At 42.3% G+C, this 25,371-nt stretch overlaps 1 protein-coding gene across 5 annotated transcripts in view; it reads right to left on the bottom strand.

Moving 5' to 3' along the window:
• Window positions 1-25,371, bottom strand: part of BCL9 (BCL9 transcription coactivator) — a 130,048-nt gene that overhangs the window by 37,459 nt on the left and 67,218 nt on the right. The window contains exons 1-2 of one of the 5 annotated variants that reach the window (XM_039333761.1): window positions 12,900-13,801; window positions 3,609-3,692 (exon numbers count right to left, since the gene is read on the bottom strand). The gene's annotated coding sequence lies outside the window, so the exon portion shown is untranslated. Of the gene's footprint in view, window positions 1-3,608; window positions 3,693-12,544; window positions 12,841-12,899; window positions 13,802-25,371 lie in introns of those variants that run through there. The other 4 variants (XM_039333765.1, XM_039333760.1, XM_039333763.1 and 1 more) reach the window with 4 other exon arrangements.

Below are 25,371 nucleotides of genomic sequence, written 5' to 3'. Positions count from 1 at the left end.
ACTGGGACATGGCGAGGAGGCGGCGTCGGTGGCTACGAGGAGCAGAGCGCAAACAGCGCTGAATGGAGAGAAGCGAGTGGTGAGTGGAGCACGCGAAGGGACTTGACCAGGGCAGTGGGTGGAGGGGAGGGTCGGCTCCAGAGGCGGAGGTGGCGCTCAGAAGTGAGGGAGGGGGTGGTGGTGAGATGAGCCCAAAACAGTAGTCTGGAGAGCGCAGCAGGCGGCAAGGGGAGAGGCCGGAACAAAGAGAGAAGCAGCTGGGAAGCCGGAGAAGCAGGGAAGATGCAGGGATTTCTGCGATAGGATGCAAAAAAAAAAAAAAAAAAACCCTTGCTTTGGCACGTTGGTGTGCCTTTGCCCTTCCGCCCCTAGGAGAAGTTGGCTTGCAAACTTGTTTGCGGTCGGTTTCTCAGTTTGGGAGATTGCGTGCGTGTAGAATGCCATGCAGTACAAAAACAGTAAGCTTTTTGTCCGCTTTATTGGATAAGAGGGGGAAGCCATTCTCTTGCGGGATGTTTCTTGCATGATTGGTTGCTGCATTTTGCTGCACGGAACTCTTGTTCCGCAAAGGCTTGCATGGAGAAGCAGTGGCTGCTTCCTTTGCAGCCAGCCACGCTAAAAAATCTGGGAGTCCCACCATTTTTCTGCAAGCAACGGACAAAATCCTTCTCACCTGGAACCTACAAATTCGGGACATGTTTAGCACAATGGGAAATAGTGAGAAATTGATGCACAAAAGTAATTTGGGGCTCATGTTGCTTTGCGATCCTTGACGCTTAGAGAGATAAGTAAGCAAGGATTTTTGATTCATTTGTTTAACTTTAACAAAACAAACTACAAACTTAAACTCCACTGAAATAATTAGAGAGTACCCGTATACGCCGGAAAATATGGTACATATATTCCTCTGCCAAGCAGAGGAAGCTCAGCGGCAGGCCAGAGAGGAAACTTACTGTTTTTAGTTGTTTTCTCTCTTGCTTTCCGCTGCTTGCTCTCTCTCGCTTGTCCTCTGTATTGCTTTCCTCCATGTGCTCTGAAACCGAAACTTCCTAACTTTAAATAGAAAAAAGCTGCGCATGCGCAAAGAGGAGGGAGGCAGGAACAGCACTTTCTATAGCCAAATAAGAGGAAGTAGAACAGTTAGAGAAAAGGGGAAAAAATGGCGGACAGCGTGGTTTGGCGACCCCCGTGAAATGGTCGATCGACCCCAAATGGGGTCGCGACCCATAGGTTGAGAACCGCTGAAATAGATAATACTTAGAATGAGTTACTGAAAGGTGTGACAGTATTTAAGGCTAGAGCACAAAACATTTTGAATTTGAAACATTTGAATTTCAATGTTTGAAATCTCCCTTATGTTTGGATCTGAAATGTTCTATGCTGTTCCAAACATTTCAGAAGTATCCTGAGCTAAAAACAATCCTCTTTCAAACTCCAAACATGTTTCAAAGTCAAAACAGTGTTAAAACACTTCTAATACAATTAGAATAACCTGCTTGAAAACAGAAATATTTTAAATTTGAAACATTTGATGCACTCTTGAGTATTCTTAGATATGTCATTTGGTATTAAAAAAAGAAATATTGGAAGCATTGTTATATACTTGTATCTAAATCACAATTTAAAAACTATTTATCTCACACACAGAGAGACATATATACTTCTGTAGCAGAGATAACTACCTATATTGATAGAGTGTTACAATTTTTTCATACTCTTAGAACAGAGGTCTCCAATCTTTTGGGCACCAGGGACCAGTTCCATGGAGGTTTTTCTGTGGACCAGAGGGGGCGTGGTTTCATGTACTGTTTGCATCCTGCGGTTGGGGCTTGTTTGCGCGGACCGGTTTCTGCCATGCCGCAGCCCAGTGCCAGTTTACGGACCAGGGGTTGGGGACCCCAGGTCTAGTGGTTAGGCACCACGCTAGGGCCAGGAAAATGTGAGTTCTAGTCCTGCTTTAGGCATGAAAGCCTGCTGGGAGATTTTGGGTCAGTCCCCTTCTTTCAGCCCAACTCACATCACAGGGTTATTGTTGTTGAGAAAAAAGGAACAGGAAGGATTATTAGGCAAGTCTGTAGCCATGATTTATTTGTAAAAATAATAAAGTGGAATAGGGTATGCAGTAAAGCCACCCTAGTAGTTAGTTGTTTTTTTTTAAGGGATGCCACAACAGAAAATGTTATCTTAATGAAACACTTTAGTTTAACGTGGCCATCCTGGCCTTGATGCCTTTCAGAAAGATTGCACTACATTTCCATTATTAGCGGGCTGTGTTGATTATGGATAATGAGAGTTGTAATTCAATACACTTGAAGAGTACTAGTTTGGGAAAGGCTGATGAGCTGATTGGGTAGTTTGCTTGTTTTTCTTAGTTTTTATAACCTACCCAAATCAAAGACTCTGGGCAGGTTATTGCACATTAAAGAATTTTAAAAACTGATAAATCAATCCTCCTCCAGGACAGAGGCCAGTAAATTTAATTAAGGTTGAAGATTCAGTAAAATGATGTTCTACATGTAAAGGAGAAGGCTTTAGGAATCTCTCAGAATAGGGAGTTCCACAGTGTGGGGCTGCCACAGAGGCCTGCCACGTCATCTATGCTCACCTAGTGTATTTCAGAAGGGGATGTCATCAGTTCTTAGGAGTTGATCAGACAAAATATTTCATACAAGATATTTCTTATGGATTATTTCAGTGGGTCTATTTATTCCTCCTATTATAAGGATAAAAAACCAAATTCCATGAGATTGACTCTTGCAGCTAGAAAAATTTGCAAGGGACAAAGGTAATGCATAACAACAGAGTTCAGCTCCTCCTTCTAGCATCTGCCTTCTGAGAAGATTGGAATGTAGTGATTGTTTGCGTGTACTGTTTTCTTGCATGCCACAGCCCGGTGCCGGTCCACGGACCAGGGGTTGGGGACCCCTGTCTTAGAACACCTTTTCCAATACAGAAGGCTTAAAATGTGTGAGGATTCTAATTCTCAAAATTCTCAACCAGGCAGTAGTTTCCATAAGTTATAATCCCAAAATAGCTGGTGGGTATCAAGTTAGAAAAATCTGCCTTATAATTTAAGACCATAAGGCAAAACAGTTTTATTATATCATTTCAAAAAACTATTACACCAATCACAGCACCAATAGTATAACCAATTACTTCTAAGAAAGACTTTCCAATGACTTCAGGTTAACAGAACTTTTACATGTTTTTCTTCTGTTTTACAATGTATTTCTGATACTTTTTATGTGTAGTGCATGCTCTCCACCAGTGAACATAATACAATTCTGCTAACAAAAAGACGAACAAAATGCATAGCTCAACTATTTTTGATACTATCTAGGGATTTGCAAACTATAATGGTTAAGATATTAGACTAGGAATAGAGAGCAGCAGTTAAAAATCATTCAGTGACTCTGAGCCAGTTACTGTCAACTCTGTCAACTCAAGCTATCTCACAGGGTTATTGCCAAACGGAAAAACAGGGTGAGGAAAAGTTGCTTGAGCAACTAATGAAAGATAAACTATCAATCTAATATATAATATTAACATACTACTCATAACGTTAACATGCTAATGAACAATATACTGAAAAAAAAATGTGTTCTTACCATGATCAGAGTATTAGACAAGTTACAGCATCAGTTCTGGATTTCTTTGGATAGTTCATCTAACAAATTCCAGAATTCAGTAGTCTATGAGGAAAAAGATGGGGGGGGAGGTTGTTTGGTTTGTTGGTTGTTTACAAGTCTAGGAACAATGGATACAAAGTCTTCTGAAGCAGCACACTTTGCTTGTTGTTTTATGTTTAAAAAAGGTTTATTAAGATCAGTTTGAACAGATTAAAAAAAGTAATTTGGTTAGTTTTTCACATGTATAAAAAGAAATGGATTTTTCCCTTCATAACAAATTTGAATAGTTAAAAACAGCAAGCATTTTTGATTTCTGGGTAACATGTATCTCAGCTATCATATAAAACTATATGTATATTTCTAGACCTATTTTTAAGAGAAAGTACTTTGAAGGTAGTAAATTCCGAACAACTGAAATTCAGAATGGAACCGGCACTGACTTCAGAGATATATAAAATATTCTAAAAATTTAACACATGCTGTAGAATAACAATGTTCCCTTCTTAAAGATAATGAAAGTTTGGTTAGAGTGATAGTAAAATAAGCAGATAGAGGCTTAACTCCTTACTCAACCCTGAGTTTAACAGATGATAACATTTCCCAGGCTAATCTTCCTTAACACAAGGAAAAAGGCAGTGAAAACATATTCAGATATTTCTCCTTGACCTCTTTATAGTAGTACATAAACAGCATGACATAAATTAGCTGAGGATGATAACATTTTGTCTAATCATGAATATTATTCATATTTCCCCTCATAGACACAGTACACTAGAGCTTTCAATGTGTCTTTTCTAATCCCAAGAATGAAGACATACCATAATTCCATGCCCCATTCCGTAAACAAAAATAACTTCAGTATTTCTTTTTTAAGTATATTTCTTATAGGGTCAATCCAACAATAATATTTCACAAGAAAAGTGGGCAACCAATGCAACTGACACTGGAACTTTTGCAAATAGAAGATTATTACTAATCCTTAATCTATCAAGGATTAAGCATGAAATTTGCTGACATATTTCAAAGTCATACAGGGAAGTAGACACCAAACACTTAGGCTTTACAGCAAATGCTTACTAATGTATAATATTAACATGTTTAAATCATAGTAAAACTGATGAACTATTTGCAGCAACTATGGCATACAGCCAGATGGACCATCCATCTCCTGCTTGTCTGGTAAGATCAGAGAAAATTGGTGCCCTTTATTCCCCCTGATCCAGCAATACCATCTATCATGATCAGGAAATCTCCTTTCACTGTTGTGAGCACCTGCCACCTGAAATGATGTCTCCCAGATCCATTTAGCTCTTTACCTAATGGTATTCAACAAATCTTTAAAATCTAGGGTTGTTCTGTAGTTTATTCCTTAGCTTCTCTGTTCTCTCTTCTCCTACTTTAAGGGTAAGCCACCCAGTCATTCTGGAGCCAGGCAGTTTATAAATATAATAAACTTTCATTAATAATTGGACAAACATTCTAATAATTTAATCAGAAAATTCCTATGTGTGAATAAAATAACTACAAAAGCATGGATGCTTACGAACATTACTAGAGGCTACAACTTATACCTGAAAATCCAGAAGCCATCTTTAGTAGTACTGTGTAATATTCAGATTCCTTTTTTAGAAAAAAAGAGCAAGGTGCCTTGGATCTGGTTTGGAAATCATTTACTCTGTCACTTATTCCTTCAATAAGCAGTGTTTCTTCTCCCCGCCTCCACTCATAGACTTAGAAAAAATTTTGAGTTAAGGTATTGGCGATAGGATGTCAGACACAACAAAGCTACACCCTACTGCCACTTCATTTACTAAATGAGTTTCTTGAGCACATGTGGTCATCATATGAATCCAGAAAAAAAAAATTATGGCCAACAATGAAGAAAGAATACCCACATTGGATATAAAGTCCCCTTTCCCTACTTTGGATCTAACTCAATTGGAGTTGGACAGCTAATAGCTAATAACTCAATTGGAGTTGGACAGCTAATAAATACTGCACACTATTTACGCTGAATTGAAAGTTAACATTAAATAATCTATTTTTTTCAGCAATGTTTCAGATTTCTCCAAATACCTTACCAGCACTTTCAAGAAATATTAAAAAGGTTCATCCATAAAGTCCAAATTCAGACGGCCAAGGAAATATGAGGATAGTTCCTACACCATGGTACCAAGGTTGGCCATGATCTACGTAATTTTGTGGAAAGTGTAAGTTGTAGGATTTGGAGAGATTTTACTTGTTGTACAAATGTAGTTTTAGCAAAGAATTTAGATTTTCATTGCTATTGCCACTGCCTTTATTCATATATAAACCATATTTGATGATAAAACTTTCTATATCATTTCTATATCATTCAGACCTCTCATCACTGTTGTCAGCAGTTCAGTCATGTCCAATCCTCAGCCACTCTATGGATAAGCACTTTCCATGCCCCTCTGTCTCGTACTGCCTCCTTCAAATCTGCTACGGTCATCCCCTGGTCAGACCTCTATATAAAATCAAATAGGTGGTCACCAGTTTTTGAAAGAGGTAACTCAGAATTATTCTGGACCTTTTTTCATCAGATTTTTAACTGTCTGACTTGTGTCAGCTTTTTTCCAGGAAGTGACCAAAGCAATAACATAAGTTGTCTATAAAAATCCTAAACATAAAGTGAAAGCCCATAGTATTAACAGTGTCTGTTTCCACTGTAAATCAAAACGGCCAAAATAATTAGTGAACTTTCTTCTCATTCAATGTAACGGACTATGATCTCTTACTCAGAAAACTGATCTGAAAGCTCAGGACACAACCAAATTGCTGATGCTAAGCCGATTCTAGGTCTGGTCAGTTCTTCACAAAAGAAAGATAGAGAAATTTATTATTGTTCCAGGTTTTCCTTCTGAGTAACAAAGATGTACAGGACCTCCACTGGTATTTTTTGCAAGAAAAAATAACACCATGCTTGCTGTGTGTGTGTGTGTGTGTGTGTGTGTGTGTGTGTGTGTGTGAACCTTAATTCTTAAAACCTAGCCCATGACAATAATATTAAAAACTTGTATTGGATTAAGATTTTCAGGAAGGCTGCTTCGTTCATTGGAACCTGCCAATAAAAAGCTCTCTTCCAACAACTAGTTTCAAATATGAAAGAATTGAAGGGCTATAGGTCTTCAGATGACAAGGAATAAAAGATTATAACAAATATGAATGGCAGGACAACATATTTAAAATACAATACACTGGGATTTTAATAGTAATGTAAAACCATGTAGTTCAGAGTACATGGAATCCTTTGTATATTTAGCTGAGCAATCAATAAAACAGCCAGGGGGTAGTTTATTAACAGAATCCTTACTCCAGCAATTGGCAATCTAATGTTATCTAAATGTTTTCTCTTATAATACCTACAATTTCTTATCACTAGCTATGCTGGCTAGGGCTGATATAATCAAGACCAGCCCATCAGGAGGTTATCTTTAATCTATCCTTGGAAGAAAATTTTAGCTATGCAAGCTGTAATCACAAAATATGCAAATTTGTGGTTAGCTAAAAAAAAAAAAGTATTTGCCTACATTCACTAGTCTTAAGCTGTTGTTCATAGCTAGGTTCCCCCAATAAGTCACAAACAAGTAAATCCTATTTATTCAGGATGTTGTGTGAATCTAAGCCCTTCAATGCAAGAAAATTTCTCAAATAAGTCACAGGGTGAAAAAAGTGGTATCAAGTAATTCTGCTTCTTCATGAATTCCATCTTCCCTCAGTGATAAGTACTCAGCAATTCACAAACAGTTGGCTTCATTGAGTCATAATGGCAATATAAACCATAATGACTATTTCATCCAGTTCCTAGATTACAGACATTATACTGAAACCATCTTACCATTAATAAATATATAAGTACAGGAAATTGGAAATCAGTATTTTTTGTGAACTGGGGTGGCAGAACGAGATAGGGCCTAGTCCTCCTTCCTTCTTATGCAGTCTACCCATTTCCTCCCCCTCAAGTGATTGTAATTGTGACTCACAAATCAATTTGCTCTTTTACAAAAACTAAATAAATCAGCTTTATTTTTCTCATTCAAATTATCCAACATTCTCCAACATCCTCTTCCTTTGAAAAAAAGGGAAGTACAGCCAATATTCATCTTTTCTCTCAAATATCCTGCAAATTAATGAATAAAACCTTTTCTTACTGATTACAGTCTCTTAGCACAAACATTGTCAATATTCCATATGACTTTTATGCTTAAACATTTGGTCTGCTGACTATTTAGAATAAAATTCTTGCAAAAGGTTGAGTTCAGCAGTTGTTATTATTGGATTTACTTCCATTTTTTTAAGATAAGAGAAGGATCACTCAGTGATTTACGAATTTACATAAACTCAAATACTTTTTAGAAATTAACACTATGCCTTGGAATTAATAAGGTAAATACCATATTCTTCTGGCTAAAGAGCTGAAAAGAGAAAAAATATCTCCATTGTTTTGTTTGTTTCTCAGATTTATGTGGCCAACTATGTTAAACAACTCTAGGCAGCTCAGAATAATAGTAAAATCAATAAATAAAACAAAGTTAAAACAATAAAAGCAGTGAAACAATAAACCAAAACCATTTGCAGTAATTGTTTCCTTTGGGATGCACCCCAACAATTTATCTGTTCTCATTCCATACCTGCTCCCTATACAATCTCAGCACCTCAATAAAAAGCTGGGTCTTGGGTCTTAACAGTTTTCCAAAAGGCTAGAAAAGTGGGTGCATGTCAAATCACCAGTAGCAGGGTGTTCCACGTAAGGGGAGGCCACAGAAGACATGATTCTGAGGTCCCACCACAGTAGATGACAAGATTCAAGGGAAGGGATCTGGAGCATGCCCATCTTATCTGATCTAGTGGAATAGACTATATTCTTAAGATAAGGCAGTCTGACAAATAACCAGGTCCTGTGTCATGTAAGGCTTTAAATGTGATAACCAGCACTTTGACTTGCAGCTGGAAGAAATCTGGAGCCAGTGCTATTTGCACAATAAAGGTTTAAATGAGTAAACCTATGGGCACCCATTAGTCTGTGCATTATAGTATCCTGGACCTCTTGCAATTATCGATATGCCTCATAAATGCTTTGACCATAGTCACATGTTTGTGCTTCAACTCCAATTTATAGTGATCCTACGTGTTCAAAAACTGGCCTTGCAAATAGTGAAAGTTCTTACATCAACTCAAATTCACAACGTAACACACTAGTTGTCTCTTGTTTCTAGGCATAAAGTTCTATAATTACCTATAAATACCTCAATGGTTCTTCATAAATCTGTTTGGCAATCATCATCCTTTAATCTGTTTGCATAAAGTTTTCAATAATAATTGACAGCAGTTGCATACTATATCCTTTATCTGCAGAGGATTATGTATCTTAAATACAGGGGAGGCTCTTTTTAGTTGCAATTTCAACATTTTAGAATACTGGTCCTTTAGACCTCAGCTGACTTCCTCACAATTTTCAAGTTAATTACAACAGCCATATATCATCTGTCAGTTTCCCCCACTCCATAAATATAAACATGGTTTAGTGTTGCTGTTTTTGTTAATAACTACCAATTTTATATTGTAATATTGCATAAATTTATAATCTATCTCATAAGCCAACTGGCAAGCTTCTTCAGCTAAAAGATAGATATGAATTTTCTAAATTAATAAATGTTGCAGACCACAAAGTAGTCCCTTGTTCAAGAGGGAGAAGTAAAGAGGTGACAATGAATTGTTCTTGCACTGCAGAGTTTCTAGAAATGCTTCTTTTCTCAGCTCCAAGGGGAACAAGGTATTTTAACCTTGTACTCAGTTTGAAGCATGTTGTCAAGATCCAAACTTGGCTTTTTCATGGTATATTTGGAAGTGTATTTCAAAATGTCATCAAGAAATCAAAAATGAATTATGAAATTGAACTAAAAGTATATCAATACATTTATGCCAAATCTCTCTACAAATCTAATGATTTTCTAGTTTCAGTGTGTACAACTATTGCAGATGTTCCAATAAGCTGTGCATTCCCACACTATAATTTGTCACAACTTCATTAAAGTGACCAAAATATGACCTGGGACCATCCTAATGCCTGATCCATGAATCAGCAGACTACATAAAAGTAGACAGTGAGTTTGTAAAATCTCCATTCGTAATTTTTGCTTCCCCATAAAGTACCACAGCCAGGACTGTGAACTTGAGTAGTCCTTGTCAGGTCTACTTCAATAGTTTATCAGAGACTCTTTAGTAAACTGAGCAGCTTTCTTAGACAAAATATCTCTACAGTGACTTCAGTTTTCATCATAAAATGTATAAAAATCTGTGTACTTAGTAGACTGTCTGATGGGGTATTGTGTGAAATGAAATTCACAGTGATCATGCTGACATATATGCTTAATCATCATTCTTATATTTTAATGTAGATGTAATGATCTTCAGCTAAGAAAAAAGGAGAATCAGTATTGGCTTTTCTCCTCCCCCCCTTATCAGTATCTATTGTTCTTAGGTCATAGAAGCTGATCCAAATATCCTTCTGGATTATGACTTTCCAGACTTTTGCTGCAAAAATGTCACTGGCTTCATTAAGGTGTCAGTGTTCTAACATGCTCAATCTGTGATCGTATTCTGTTTGTATCAGTACAGAATAAATGTAACATAGCTGAATTTGACTTTACACCTAAATTACATGACAAATTACACTAATTTCATTTAACTTACACAGACAGTTAAATGAAAACCTTTTGATATATGGCACAGAGAGCCCAGTTATGGACTTTTCATCAAATTAGTGAGGCTAAATAGATATACAGCACATATAATGTAATCTTGTGGACTGCATACTATATTTACCTTATATTCCAAATCTATTAAATTTATCTGAGAGCTATGAACAAAATTCATTTGTTAAATTATCTTAACATATTTTTATACAACTGCATGTTAAATGGGAGATTCTACTAATTATAAAATATTGCCTTGTAATACACAGGTTTGCCTTGTGTTAAGATTTTAAGCACAGACAACAATATTCAAAATGATCTGTAAAACCATACTTAGTATTGATTACAATCCTGAAATGTTCTCTACTGGAAGATATTGCATTTCCTCTCAGAATTGTAGTAAAAATTGTAAACAGAAGACACCTGAAGAATTATATAAATTAAAACTGAAATCAAATGGGACAATGTGATACGTCCCAGCCATCCACCAATTCACTTTCTACACTACCGCTACATACATGTTCTCTATTTTGTAATTAAATTACAATCTTAAAATAATTTAAAATGCCAACATTCAGTAGACATGTTGCTTCATTTTTTAATCCCATATTTGTCAGTGGAACAGAAAAGGACCGGCCAATCTAGGTAAAGTTTGATTAATTTGAAGTATCCAATACTTCAAAAAAATCAAAATTGCATTCATGTTTTTTTTCCTTCCATTTTATACCATCCATGTAGAGTATATTGTATTCAAAATAGCCAAGTAAAAAAACATACACTGTTTTATATGAAATCTCTTCTACATAATTAAGCACTAAAACTAGTTAACTCTATAATAAAATGACTGCTTACAAGACAAAACTTAGGAGCAATTTTGTCTTTCACAAAACTTGTTACTGCAGGAATGAGCATATTACCTTAAAAGCAACTGTGATGTAGTATTAGCGCATTAATTGCAGAAATAAATATTACATCCAAATCTACAATATATCTACACATGCAAATATTTATGCAATCTATTTATCATTTATAATAGAATTAACAACTATTGAGTAATGAATTGGCAACATGCCAATCTTCTAGGGGAGACCCAGGTTCCTTTCAGCCAGTCTAACCAGATGACTTTTGACCAATGACTCTCCTAGGCCAGCCACATGATTGTTATGGGGGAAAATAGGAGTAAGGAGTGCTCTACATGGCAGCTTGGGCCCTTGAATGAAAAGGTAGGTATAAACCTAATAAGTACATTAAAATATATTACTCCCTTTAGCACCATACTGACTATTCACTGTATGTATGCCTCCTTTTATGCCAATACTCTGACCTGCACTGGGGAAACAAAAAGAATTTGTTTTCCTAAGAAATTAATACAGTGGCATCAATTAATCCAACATTTTCATCCTTACCCATAAAAACTCAAACATATTTATACACTACTATATTTTTATTCTTCCAACCGGTTTACAGCTGACTGTAGCTTAAAACAGACATTCCTCTCCACCACAGAATTATGGAGCTCAGCACCTCCAAACCATGAATTAGATGCTCTTCATTCCCTATTCCATAACTACAAATCACCTCGTCCAATGATAGTTAAGAAGAGAAGACCGGAATGCAGAAAGGATCCTCATCTCCAGTTCTCAGGCACACTTCAGGTATGCTGTTTCTTGCACTTTTCCACCAATAATCGCCTCCCCCCTTTTGTATCCCCATCGCCAATATCTTTCGCCTTTTAACTACCCAAATCTCCTTCCAGTCTCCTAAACATACACAAACTCAATCACAGACAACACCACCTCTTTCCCAGGATTAACGCTCACCCCCCCCCCCGCCCGTTTGTTCTTCCCTCACATCCAGTGGTCACGCCTTCTCCCTTCGGCCTCCTCCAAAGCCTGTTTTCCTTCCTTCCTTCCTTCCTTCCTTCCTCTCCTCCCCCCCCCCCCCAGCGCTCTGGGAGAGTAATCGGAATTACCCCCACCCCAGCCTCGCTTTACCTAACACCGACCCCTCCCGCCTTATGGAGTCTTCTTTCTTCCATCCCCCACGCGCTTTCCGCGCTAGCTCGCCCGCCCGCCCCGGGTTTTTGATCAGCCCCCTAACTCTGAAACTTTCCCCCGAACAGGTCCGCAGTTATTCAGAGTCCGCCCCCCCCCACACACACACCCATTATCACCGTGTTGCCCCCTCCCTTCTCACCTCCCATGGCCCGCAGTTTCCAGGGGAGCTGGCACCATGCAGAGCCTCCTCTGTTTCTCCTCTTCACACTCACTGCTCTCCTGAACAAGGGCGGAGGTGGCCTGGCCTGGCCCGGCCAGGGGGTACCCCTCACCCCCGGGCAGGAGGGGGCGGCGCTGTGACTCTCCCCGGCGAGGGTGAATTCGCTCCCTTCCCATAAACACACACAGGCTCCATTGTCCGCCAGTCAGTCTCCCTCCTCCTCTTCCACATGGTACCGCCCATCTCCCCTCTACCTCTTCCCCCCATCGAATAAAACCGCCTCTCGTCACTCCCCCGCCGTATCCAATCAATGGAACGTCCCCTTCTTACTCACTTTCACTCCTCAACCCATAGGGCCTTTTCTCCCAGCAATGGGAATGGTATTGTCTCAAAGCAGGAGAACAGGGGAAAAGACCTGCTCCCCCTTTTTTTTCCTGTAATGGTATCAACTGGTTCCTTAAAGCAAAATACACAGGCCCTTCCTCGCCTGTAAACTGTACCGCCCTGACCTCCCTCCATTCATCCTGGCACCGCCTCTCCAATTAGCATAGACCAACCCCATACTTCAAGGTAGTTTTCGTTCCACCGCCTCTTCCTTTTAAAGATACAACCACCCAATCGCATTCTTTAAAGCAACACACAGCCTTTTCTATTCCTCTCGTCCGCCGCCAATCTTCTCCTGGAACTCCTCAAAATCACCCTAAATGCAGCACGTTCGTTGTAAACGATCGAAAGACGTAAAAGTCTCTTGTGATACCCAAAGCAGATTTTTCTGTTAAGAGTTCCTGGTTGTCTCCGTAGAAGGACCCGAGGCAAGTAGGCTAACACTTCCCAAGCCTAAAGCTCCTTCAATAGGAGAGGCATCCGAGGTTGGGAAGCACCTTCCCACCTAAACCACACCCAGCCGGGGCACACAGCATGCCCGGTTCCCACACCTCAAAGCTTCCCAACTCAGGTAAGACAACCCCATCGCTAATTGCTACCGCAAAAGGAGAGTTCCCAGAGTTAGAGCGAAAAAATCAGAAAGCAGCAGTGCAGCACAGTGTGAGCACGCGTTCTCTTCCTGGGGTTCCCCGCCTCAGTAAAGCAGACCTGGATGAAAAAAGGTTCGCGTCACTTATCTCAACGGCAGACAGACTGGAATGTGCAGAACTTAAAAAGCTATGGCCTTCTCAGGGGAAAAAGAAGTAGTCCTCGCTTCATTCCGGACTTGCTTCCCATATATTCGATCCCACCCCTCCCACTACTCCCATTTCCGAACCGGTTTCCCTTCTCTTGCGCCTCACCCGCTGATACACTCACCAATCTCTTGTGCCCTACCGCATAATCCTGCGACAATACAAATCTTTAAAATGTCCATTTCACTCAGTTCATTTAAAATTATGAGAATGGTGACATTCGTTTCGACAGACATGCGGACCTCACCCATTGTTATTATAAGTGAAACCACTACGGAAAAGCTGAAAAGGGGGGGAGATCCTATTCACATTGATTTAATACGCCAGCTTCTAGCTTGATAATTGAATAGAGTGATCCATAAACTACAGTTGTTGTTATGTCCCGAGCCTTGCAAACGGCTCGGGCGTTTGCAGGCAGTCCCGGGCAGGTGCAAAGCTGCCCGGGACCAGACAGGCTGTCGCCAGCGCCGTGCGCATGCGCGGGTGCTGGCGCAGGAAAAGTAACCCATTTACCCGGGAGTTGCCTATATAAGAGGCTGCGAGGCGTTTGGGCGAGGCTGAAGCCATCTTCCTGTAAGCTGAACGCTGAATAAATGAAACTGAGAACTCCAGCTGCTTCTTGTGTCTGTTTTCCCGCCATGGACTCAACACTGGCGACGAAGGTGGGATGCCTTGCACTACCTGGAAAGGAAGAAGTGTAAGCTTACCCAAGGAGTCCTGAGCGGCGAAAGAGGAACGGCGTCGACTCGGCAGCTGCCCGCCAATACGGTGCGCATTCGGGGGTAGGCTGGCTGATAGACCCGTCTCCTGAAGATCCGAAGATGGCGAAAATCGGAAGGCTTTCGGAATTCGACGTCTCACATCCAGAGCGGTGGGAGTCCTACGTATCCAGAATGGAGAACTACTTCAAGGCAAACCAAGTGAGGGAAGATAGCTTGAAGGCAGCCACCCTGCTTTGCGTTTGCGGCCAAGACGCCTTCAAAATCGCAGAAAACCTTGCAGCACCTGTCCCAGTAGAGTCTGTAAGCTACGCAGACCTGAAGAAGCTGCTGAAGGAGCACTTCCATCCCAAGGTGTCCGTTATCTCATGGCGCCACACCTTCAAACAAAGGGATCAACGGTCCGGTGAGTCAGCCAAGGAATACATCGCCGCGTTACGGAAGGCCGCCAAGCCCTGCGAGTTCAAGGACCTCGAGGAACGACTGAGGGACCGATTCGTGTGCGGGTTAAGGCATCGCGAGCTACAACAGAGACTTTTCGCAAAGGAAGAATTATCCTTCAAAGACGCCTTAAGGGAAGTCACCGCAGAAGAAGCAGCAGGCGGCGCCGTCAAAAACATGCGGCCGATCAGAAACAGTGCAGAGGGTGCGTCCGTGCACCAGGAAGACGTCCGACGAAACTCCGAGGAGGATCCGGACGAGGAAGTCGACCGTCTACACCCCGCGAAGGAAGAGAACCAGAAGGGAAGCTCGTCGGCTCCGCTCAAGTGCATCGGCTGTGGAGGTCGCCACAGGAGAACCGACTGCAAGTTCCGCTCCGCTACCTGCCGGGCATGCGGTAAACAAGGGCACATTGCAGCGGTGTGCCTGGGCCGACGAAAGGCACAACCCCAAGAAGAACGCCTGAAGGGTACCAGATTCCCCAGCCAGAATAGGGTAGGTTTTTGCGCTTCGCGAAGAAGCATCTGTAGAACAGGCACACACAAGCCCATGAAGAAAAAGCTGTCACTCAACGTGAAGCTACAAGGGGTTCCATTATCTATGGAACTAGACACAGGGTCTGCCCTGTCCATCATTTCATTGCATACATTTAGGAAGATTTGTTCCAGAAGTGGGTCTAAGGCCAAGTTAAGGCCTTCTGATATTGTATTAACAGATTTTCAGAACTCAAGAGTGTGTGTTAAGGGGGAGGCCACCCTTAACGTGCAATACAAGAGTTTTGAAGGTCCACTAGACTTATTAGTAGTAGGGGGTGAACGAACGAGTCTCATAGGACTCGATTGGTTTGAGGCCCTGGGGATACACGTCACAGGACTCAATAGCTTACAAACACTCGACCTACAGGAAGTCTGCAAAGAATTTGCAGATGTTTTCAGCCCCCAGCTGGGCACATTCAAAGGACCACCTGTGTCCTTAAAGCTAGACCCCACTGTCACTCCCATTAGGATTAAAGCAAGAAGGGTCCCTTTTGCTTTAAAAAGTAAGATTGACACTGAACTAGACAAACTAATCCAACAGGGAATCCTAGAACCTGTTGATTCCAGCCCGTGGGAGACCCCCATTGTCACGCCTCTAAAGGCAAATGGGGACATTCGCATTTGTGCTGATTACAAATGCACACTCAATAAGGCATTGCAGCAACATGCCTATCCTGTTCCTGTGGTCAGTCACATCCTGGCCTCTCTCAAGGGGGGGCGTGTTTTTGCAAAGCTTGACCTAGCTCAAGCATATCAACAGCTGCCTGTTGATGATGATGCTGCCATAGCTCAGACCATTGTGACCCACAGGGGAGCCTTTAAAGTAAAAAGGCTACAGTTTGGAGTGAATGTCGCTCCTGGGATTTTCCAAAGCGTTATGGAAAACACACTACGAGGTATACCAGGGGTCTGCCCCTACTTTGACGATGTCTTGATTGCAGGAGACTCCACACACATTCTAGCTGAAAGGCTTAGGGCTGTCCTGTTAAGATTCAGGAAATCAGGCCTCAAGCTCAGAAAAGACAAATGCCAGATTGGGGTGCCTTCTACTGAATTTCTGGGATTCAAAATTGATGCTGCTGGGATTCATCCTGCTGAATCCAAACTAACTGCTATTTTAGATGCACCCAGGCCAAAGTCTAAGGCCGAACTTCAGGCCTTTCTAGGCCTCCTGAATTTCTACAATTCTTTTCTTCCACATAAAGCTAGTGTAGCTGAGCCTCTTCACAGGCTACTAGACAAACAGGCTGTGTGGCTGTGGTCACAAGCGCATGAGGCTTGCTTTAAAGAAGTCAAGGCCTTGCTCACTTCTAACAGTGTTCTTGCACATTTCAACGAGTCTCTCCCTGTGTGCATCGCTTGTGATGCGTCCCCCTACGGGGTTGGAGCTGTCCTGAGTCACCTCAGGTCTGATGGAACTCAGGTTCCTATTGCATACTACTCCAGAACACTGTCTTCTGCCGAGCGCAACTACGCTCAGATAGACAGGGAGGCTCTGGCTGTTGTTGCTGGAATTAAAAAATTCCACGATTTTCTATATGGCAGGCATTTCACGGTCTTCACTGACCATAAGCCTCTGCTGGGACTGTTTACCACACGTAAGCAGACTCCCCACATCATTTCCCCTAGAATGCTTAGGTGGTCTATTTTCTTGTCTGCATATGATTTTTCATTACTCCACAAGCCTGGGAAAGAAATGGGCCATGCTGATGGCCTCAGTAGGTTGCCTCTGCCAGTAGTAGAAGCTGACCCCGCGCCAGCTGTCAACATTCTATCAATCCAAGCCTTGCCCGAGCTCCCTCTTAGTGCCAGGGATGTTACCGCTGAAACAGGTACAGATCACACACTTTCACGTGTCCGCTCCTGGGTCCTGTCCGGGTGGCCTGAGCACTGCCCTAGTCCTGAGTTTCAGAGTTTCTGGTCCAAAAGGAACGAACTGTCCCTTTCTCAGGGTTGTCTGCTTTGGGGAAACAGAGTTGTCATTCCCACCTCAATGAGGACTAGGGTCTTAGAATCCCTCCACGAGGGTCATCCTGGCATTGTTCGTATGAAGGCTCTTGCACGCAGCCACTTGTGGTGGCCTGCTTTAGATAAAGATATTGAGGCTAAGGTACACGCATGCCACCTGTGCCAACGATCTCGCCCAGAGATGCCCCAAGCTCCTGTGCATAGATGGGAGGAAACACAGTCCCCATGGTCTAGGGTGCACATTGACTACGCTGGGCCCTTTCAGGGCCAGTTCTTCTTGGTCCTTGTTGACAGCCATTCAAAATGGCTTGAGGTTGTGCCTGTCTCATCCACCACCACTGCAAAGACTATTCAGGTACTGAGGGGGATTTTTGCTGCACACGGGCTGCCAGATGTCATTGTGTCCGACAACGGCCCTCAATTCACCTCCTCCGAATTCCAAGCTTTCTTACAGGCAAACCTGATTCGTCATGCCACGTCTGCGCCTTTTCACCCGTCCACCAACGGTATGGCTGAACGCATGGTGCGCATCGCAAAGGACGCCTTGAAGAGACTCACCTACGGGGACTGGCATCACAGGTTGGCTGACTTTCTCCTTTCTTATCGCACCACACCGTCCACTTCTACAGGGAGAAGTCCAGCTGAACTTCGTTGGGGGCGCCAACTTACTACTAGACTTGACCGGTTGCATCCGGACAGACTGCCTTCATCTACCTCACATCCTAGGGCACCTAGACAACTACTTGTGGGTGCCCCGGTTTGGGCTCGCAATTACGGGCCTGGTCATACATGGGTCCCCGCTTCTGTGTCCAGGATCACAGGTCCTCTCTCCTACGAGGTTGCCCTGGACAACGGTCGTGTCCTGCGTCGGCACATCGACCAACTTCGCTCTAGGCGAGACTTTTCTGCTGAGACTCCTGGGTCTTTTCCAGGGGGGGAGGGGGACCCTTTGGAGCAAAGGGAAGGGCAAGAGCTACTGCCCATCTCCACTGAGGGAGCCACAAACGGCTCGTCCCAAGGTTCTGCAATTGCTCCGAAAAGAAAGTCATGGAGCTTACCCACACAACAGGCACTCACGCCTACTCCAGCCAGGGAGTCACCCCGGGGGCATACTCACTTTCCACACACATCACACAGCACTCCAGCAACGGAGGATACCCGGGGGCATCCCAACAAATCATTCCCCGCAAGAGAGCTGGCACACAATTCCCAAGGTTGGCCTGACCTTACCCCAAATCCTACAGGGGGTCAAACATACACAGAGCTAGTCGAGGAACCAAGTCCCGACTACAACACCCCTAGCACAAATCAGGGAACACCTGAGTTTTGGGAAAGTACAGAAACCCACACGAGCCCGAACACAGAATGGGGTTCAGGGAATGGACAGCCTCCTGACAGGTCTTGGACTGACCTAGGAGGTTCTACAGAGACGCCCAGCAGTGGCTATCACTTCAAGGGGCCTGAGGGTCTACAGCTAGGTAGGACAACCAGGTCACAAAGCAACAGAAGCCCTGGCCTGATGAGCCCGGTGGGCAAGCAAGCAGGCCAGGCATCGGGGCACAGTCCTTGGAAGACACCAGGGCACAATAGAGAGAACAGGCTCACGCCTCCCTCCAGTCAGGGGACTTATGCCAGTAACCCAGAGCTAAGAAGGTCACAGAGAGCAAAGAAATCTCCTAAGTATCTAGAAGATTACATAACATTGCTGGCAAGGCAAAAGCCAGTAATCAGTGGGAGCACTGGGGAGCAAAATGTCATATAAAATAAATGTTGTATGTTGGTAGTAGTTTTAGCCCGGGGGAAAGGGGTGTTATGTCCCGAGCCTTTGCAAACGGCTCGGGCGTTTGCAGGCAGTCCCGGGCAGGTGCAAAGCTGCCCGGGACCAGACAGGCTGTCGCCAGCGCCGTGCGCATGCGCGGGTGCTGGCGCGGGAAAAGTAACCCATTTACCCGGGAGTTGCCTATATAAGAGGCTGCGAGGCGTTTGGGCGAGGCTGAAGCCATCTTCCTGTAAGCTGAACGCTGAATAAATGAAACTGAGAACTCCAGCTGCTTCTCGTGTCTGTTTTCCCGCCACGGACTCAACAGTTGTCATAATGGATTTACAAGAGCTACCTTTCATCCTTTATATTTTTTATGCATCTTGCCACTTAAATGGCAAGACATTGAACTGAAATATTGTTCAACTCTACAGTCTAACTTGAATGTCTATCGTATATGCAAGACTACAATTACTGTTAGCCTTTTTAGGCAGACCAAATCAGGAAACTGACTCTACAGGAAGATTAGAACTATATTTTATTGTGATCCACCATAACAACAAAACCTTGCCAGCTTGGTTGTGCTTTATACTTCTTCCCCTTTATACCATATTCAATTAATCAGATAGGACCTTCCTAAGTCTTTTCTGAATAGTATCTTGTTTCCCAGGACTTAGGGAATGTTCTTCCCTCTTTTGCTCAAGGTCATGTCCCTGATTCTCTAAATCTAGCTAGGTTGCAAAAGGCCATGCTGATTGAAGTTAGCAGGGATTATTATCCAATATATTTGGTAGCCCCAAATTGGAAAACACTGCATTATATATTTCCCTAATTCCTTGTCTCACTTTCATCTTCTAGAGGTAATTTTCCTTTTACCATAACCTACAGCATAATTTTGAGGGTAGGATTTGCAAATATAAGCATCCTCCAAATGACTTGGACAACTTTTGCATCCTGTGCTGATAAGATTTGATATAAAATGCCAGAAGGACATTTTTTAGTAAATATATGCATGCTTCTTCAGTACTATTATGATGATACCTGGCAGTATATTTCTCAAGCTTCTCAACCTTGTATCCAGGCTGGTGCTGATTCTTACCCAGTTACAGCTGCTGGAGGCTCCCCATCTCTGTATCTTGGCACCAGGTTCAAGAATGGTGTTCACAGCCATCATGGTATCATGGGATTCTCTAGCCCACAGGTCGGCAACCTGCGGCTCCGGAGCCGCATGTGGCTCTTTGAGCCTTCCCCTGCAGCTCCCAGCCTCCTCTGCCATTTGCAGAAATAGAGACAGAGAGAGGAATTTGCGCTTCTCTCTCTCTCTCTCTCTCTCTCTCTCTCTCTCTCTCTCTCTCTCTCTCTCTCTCTCTCTGTGTGTGTGTGTGTGTGTGTAAAAAAAAGAAAGGGGACTCACGGTGTTCTCCAAGAGCTGAAAAGCTTACTGGGCGGAGCTCCTCCCTTTGCTGCATCTCTGCAGGAAGGAGGAAGGGTAGGAGAGAGCTAGCTAGCCCAGCTATGCTGGCTCAGGAATTCTGGGAGTTGAAATCCATGAGTCATAAAAGAGCCAGGGTTGCCTACCCCTGAACTTGTTGGAGAACAGCTTGAAGCCAGCTTGCCAGGTGAGCAGAAGATTGGAGAGAGGGGGGGAGAGAGAGAAAGAGAGAGAGAGAAAGAGAGAGAGAGGGAGGAAAGAGAGAGAGAGAAAGAGAGTGGGGGAAGAGGACTGGCAGACCAAGGGCAGAAAGAGAGAGAGAGAGAGGAAAAAGAGAGGGAGAGAAAAGAGAGAAGGAGAAAGAGGGAGGGAGAGAGGGGGAAGAGACACATCTAAAATGAAGATAACACTGCATATACCCTTTTTTACCTTTATGATATATATATATACATTCAATGATGCAATCTTCGATCTCGGGAAGAGTATACATATGGACTTAATCTAGTTTTTAGTTTGGAGAAATTTGTTTATAATCTGAAAACTAGATAACATTTCCACCTAACTTATATCACCATTCAATAATTTTCACGTTGCTATGAAGCTTGACTTTCTGACCTCCACAGAGAAGTAGTATCAGGCCTCATTGACCTCTGGAATTCAGTCAACTAGATGTTGGATGTGATGGATCCTGAACAAATCAAGGAACTCTGGAAAAGGAAGTAACTGAATATATGTTTCGAACAAGAATGATATAAAAAGAGTTGGTACTCTTTGAATGACTATACACAATAAGCCATATTTGGGTCCACATTACGGAGATAAAAATGTTAGTAGAAGTAGAGTATATCTTTTTTAATGAAAATTATCAGCACTTTTGATCAGTGATGTCATCAAAGTAAACAAACCCACATGCTGATTATGTCAGCAGGTCATGGCCCTAAACGGAAGTGATGTGCTCAGCCCCCATCCTCCGGATGTGACGTGTTGGCCTAATCCCATCGAGAGAGAGAGAGAGAAGGGAAGCACAAGTGCTTCTCTCTGTTTCTATCTCTGCAAATGGCAGAGGAGGCTGGGAGCTCCGGAGCCGCAGGTTGCCGACCTGTGGAATAAATGAACCTGGTCAGAAAAAAACCATGAAAAAATTTCTGCATTGTAAGAAGTGTTGGCAAAAAGGTAAAAAAAAATGGAAGCAAAATGGTTTCATCCTACTAGTTGAGGGTCGTGGTACAAGAAGAAAAAAGAGGATCCTGAAAGTCAGTAACTGGCTATATAAATGACTTGGATTTATAACAGTGACCCATGCTACCTTCACAAAGGTCTCCTGGAAAGAGACTGGATATATGTTATAAAATCTAGGAAGGAAATGTTTGGCAAATGTCTCACCAATATTTTCAGGAGAATGTTAAACTAGAACTAAATGGGGAAGGCAGCTAAAGCTCAGGATCAAATATGGAGCCAAGAGTGGGACCAAAAAGGCAGAACACAAAACAAGAAACAAAAAGAATGGAGATTCAAAATTTTGCAGGACAGTACAAGATAGATACCAGGAGCGTTCAAAATCTCAGGTATTTCTTCTTTCCCCTTGGATTTCATTTTATTTCTAAGATACCCTAAGAACTAAAGCTCCTAAATCAGGAAGACAAATATGGTGAAGGAGGAAATTTGGTAGAATGATGCTCTCACATACACCATTAGAAGGCTACAAGGAAAAAAAGAGAGAGTGAGGGATATTGTATTAGATATAAAGAAATATTTATATTTCTTGCAAACTTTCAAAAGTATTAATCAGAACATGGAAACCCTACTGAAAGTATTTGGGTAAGAATAGGGGAAACAAAACAGATATAAGGATGGGAGATTCTACAAAATGAGATTTTGAAGACATAACTGGGAGGAATACATGAAGAGCTTTCTAAACTTCTAAGGGAGAACGAGGAATTTGGTTAGGAAATAAAGGAAGGGGAACATAACTGAAGAAACATATTCTGTAGTATCTCTAACAGAAAAGCTAAAGCAAAGAATGATCTGAGGCTTGCAAGAAATATCAAAACTAGCAACAACAATAATAACAAAGTTCTTAAGTTATGTTGGAAATAAAAGGAAAGCCACAGGAAGTATAGATGTATTGCTAGGAAAATATGATGAAGCAAAAAAGTGAGAAGGCAGACCTATGTTGAGTCTGTTGAAGGAAGAAGATGGTTATGCCACTAGGGAAGAAGGGAAAGAAGTGTAGCTTAGGATGGATAAGAAGATAGTGAGAAAGATCTTACCATTAGCTAATTTTAATTAGTTAAAGTTTCTAAGCCAGGTAGACTACTTCCCAAGATAACTGAAAGAACTAACATAGGTAACAGTAGAAGTAGTGTATATCTTTTTTTAATGAAAATTATCAGCACTTTTATCAGTGACGTCATCAAAGTAAACAAACCCACGTGCTGATTACGTCAGCAGGTCATGGCCCTAAACGGAAGTGACGTGCTCAGCCCCCACCCTCCGGATGTGACGTGTTGGCCTAATCCCATCAAGTTTGGCAGTCAATCCTCTGGGTACATGATTAGGTTAATCCTAGACTAATTCTATGGACATTCAAAACCAAAAAGAGCTAAGTAAAGTGAATAATTAGCAGAGGCCTGTGTTTTTTTGGAAACAAGCCCTACTTTGGGGAGCTGTGAAATAAAAAATAAAAAAGGCTTTTTATTTCTAATCATTGTAGCCTAACGATGCTTTTAATTTTTGTGGCGTTTTAAAAATCAGTGCCTCAAAACCTGGGGGGAAAGGAAGCCCCTGAAAGGCAGCCAGAGCCTGCATTTAACCCCTTTTTTCTAAAAGGTATTTTTTCTAAAAGGTATTTATTTCTAGGTGGCTTTAAAATCATTTCCTCAAATGCAGGGGAAAAAAACAAACAAACCATAGCCCCTTTTAAAACCCACAGCTGGTTTTTACCTTTATAAAAATCTAAAGACACATATTTTGCCATTTGCACCCTGAATAAAACTTTTTCTGCTCCTCCCTATAGCAAAAGACAAGGAATATTAGCAGGAATTAAAATGCTCACAAGAGGCAAGCAGCCAGGCGGCAAGTAGGGGTTTAAAACTTGTTCAGGCATGTCAGGACCGCAATTCCAGGCATGTGTGTTTCTGTCTGCTAGTAAAAAAGGGGGTTAGGCTTTGTTTGGGACATGCCTGGGCATGTCATACTCCCCGTGATCTGGGCATGCGCAATGCTCAAGGGCGTGGCATTGCAAGGGGCAGGGGAGTGTGTGCGGGCAGGCCTGAACAGCTAGCGATTTAATTCCAGCAGTCTTTTGAAGATGGCAATCTCTGATGGAGATTTGTTTGATGTAAATTTGACCCACAAACCTCCCAAGTGTGAGCGCAGAATAAGAAAAGTACCTGAGTTATACAGTTTCATTGAAGAGAACAAACTTATAAAGTCTTGTTATTGCAGATTCTGCAAAACATCAAATGGTAAGTAAATATATAAAAAAATAAGAAAACAGTATTTTGATTGGTTGAAACAGCTAGCCCAGGGGTAGGCAACCCAAAACACTGAAAGAGTCACTTGGACCCGTTTCCCACCAAAAACAAAACACTGGGAGCCGCAAAACCCTTTTGATATCTAAAATGAAGATAACACTGCATCTATCCTTTTTTACCTTTATTTTTTTTTATTGTATATATATATATATATATATACACACACACAAAAAAAACACATACATCGGACAAACACATATATCGGACAAACATACATCAGACAAACCAACAGAAGAATAAGTGCACGCACTGAAGAACACAAGAACTCAGTTAAAAAAGAGGAACCAATATCTTCCCTGGTCCAACACCTTAAAGCCACAGGACATGAAATTGACTTTAAAAATACCAGAACTATCGCCAAAACTGAACATTTTAATAACAGAATAATCAGAGAAGCCATCGAGATAGAAAAATGCCCACACAGCATGAACAAACGAGATGATACCTCCCGCCTACCAGCCATTTGGAAACCCGCCCTTATTGACAAACGACTCCCTAACACAAAAAAAGACACCAGACCCACACTCACAAAAACCACACAGGATGTCACCACCACACATCCACGCAAAAAGCAAACCCAAAGCCACACCGATGATGAGGCACGACCACAAACCAGAAGCCAGACCACAGCTGCATCATTAGCCACTTTAAACCCCTCCAATCCATACATGAAGCAAACTGACACCCACCATGAAGATGAGGCACAATCACGAACGCGAAGCCAAAAAATAGCAAGGCAGCCCACCATCTTAAATCCCCCTGAAACTCAGACTAACCTGAGCACAACAAAGCCCCCACCCAAATCAGAACACAACTCCACCCAATCAGAACACAGCCAAGCTCCCACCCAATCAGTTCATGCCCCCACTGGCAGTTAAAAGGAAGAAACAGCTAAGACCACACATTGCTCCTTGAAGCACGAAGCTGAAAACACCAGCCTGAAGATGACAAATGGGACTTCGTCGAAACGTCGCCAAGACACTTCCAATTTTATGCAGGAGAAAACCCAAAGCTTTTGCTGGCATCTGCCAGCATCATCAGGGTAGTCTCCAGTCGATGGGAGAAGCTATTTATAAGTGTGGCGTTCTTTACGCCCGGCTTCTTGACCTCGTCATGGGTCCCAGCCAATCCACCTGCGTTTTGATCGTAGTTTCTGTGTTGCAAGCTGTAATTTCCTCACCTTCCTTACTTGTGCTGGTACCGCAGCTCTTCCTCTCTTCTTTGCATAACTGTAAGT

This window comes from Crotalus tigris, unplaced genomic scaffold (assembly GCF_016545835.1).
Source record: "Crotalus tigris isolate CLP2741 ecotype Arizona unplaced genomic scaffold, ASM1654583v1 scf7180000024508.2633422, whole genome shotgun sequence".
NCBI lineage: Eukaryota > Metazoa > Chordata > Lepidosauria > Squamata > Viperidae > Crotalus > Crotalus tigris.
The sequence above is the reverse complement of the archived record's forward strand: the minus strand, read 5'-3'. Positions and strand labels throughout refer to the sequence as shown.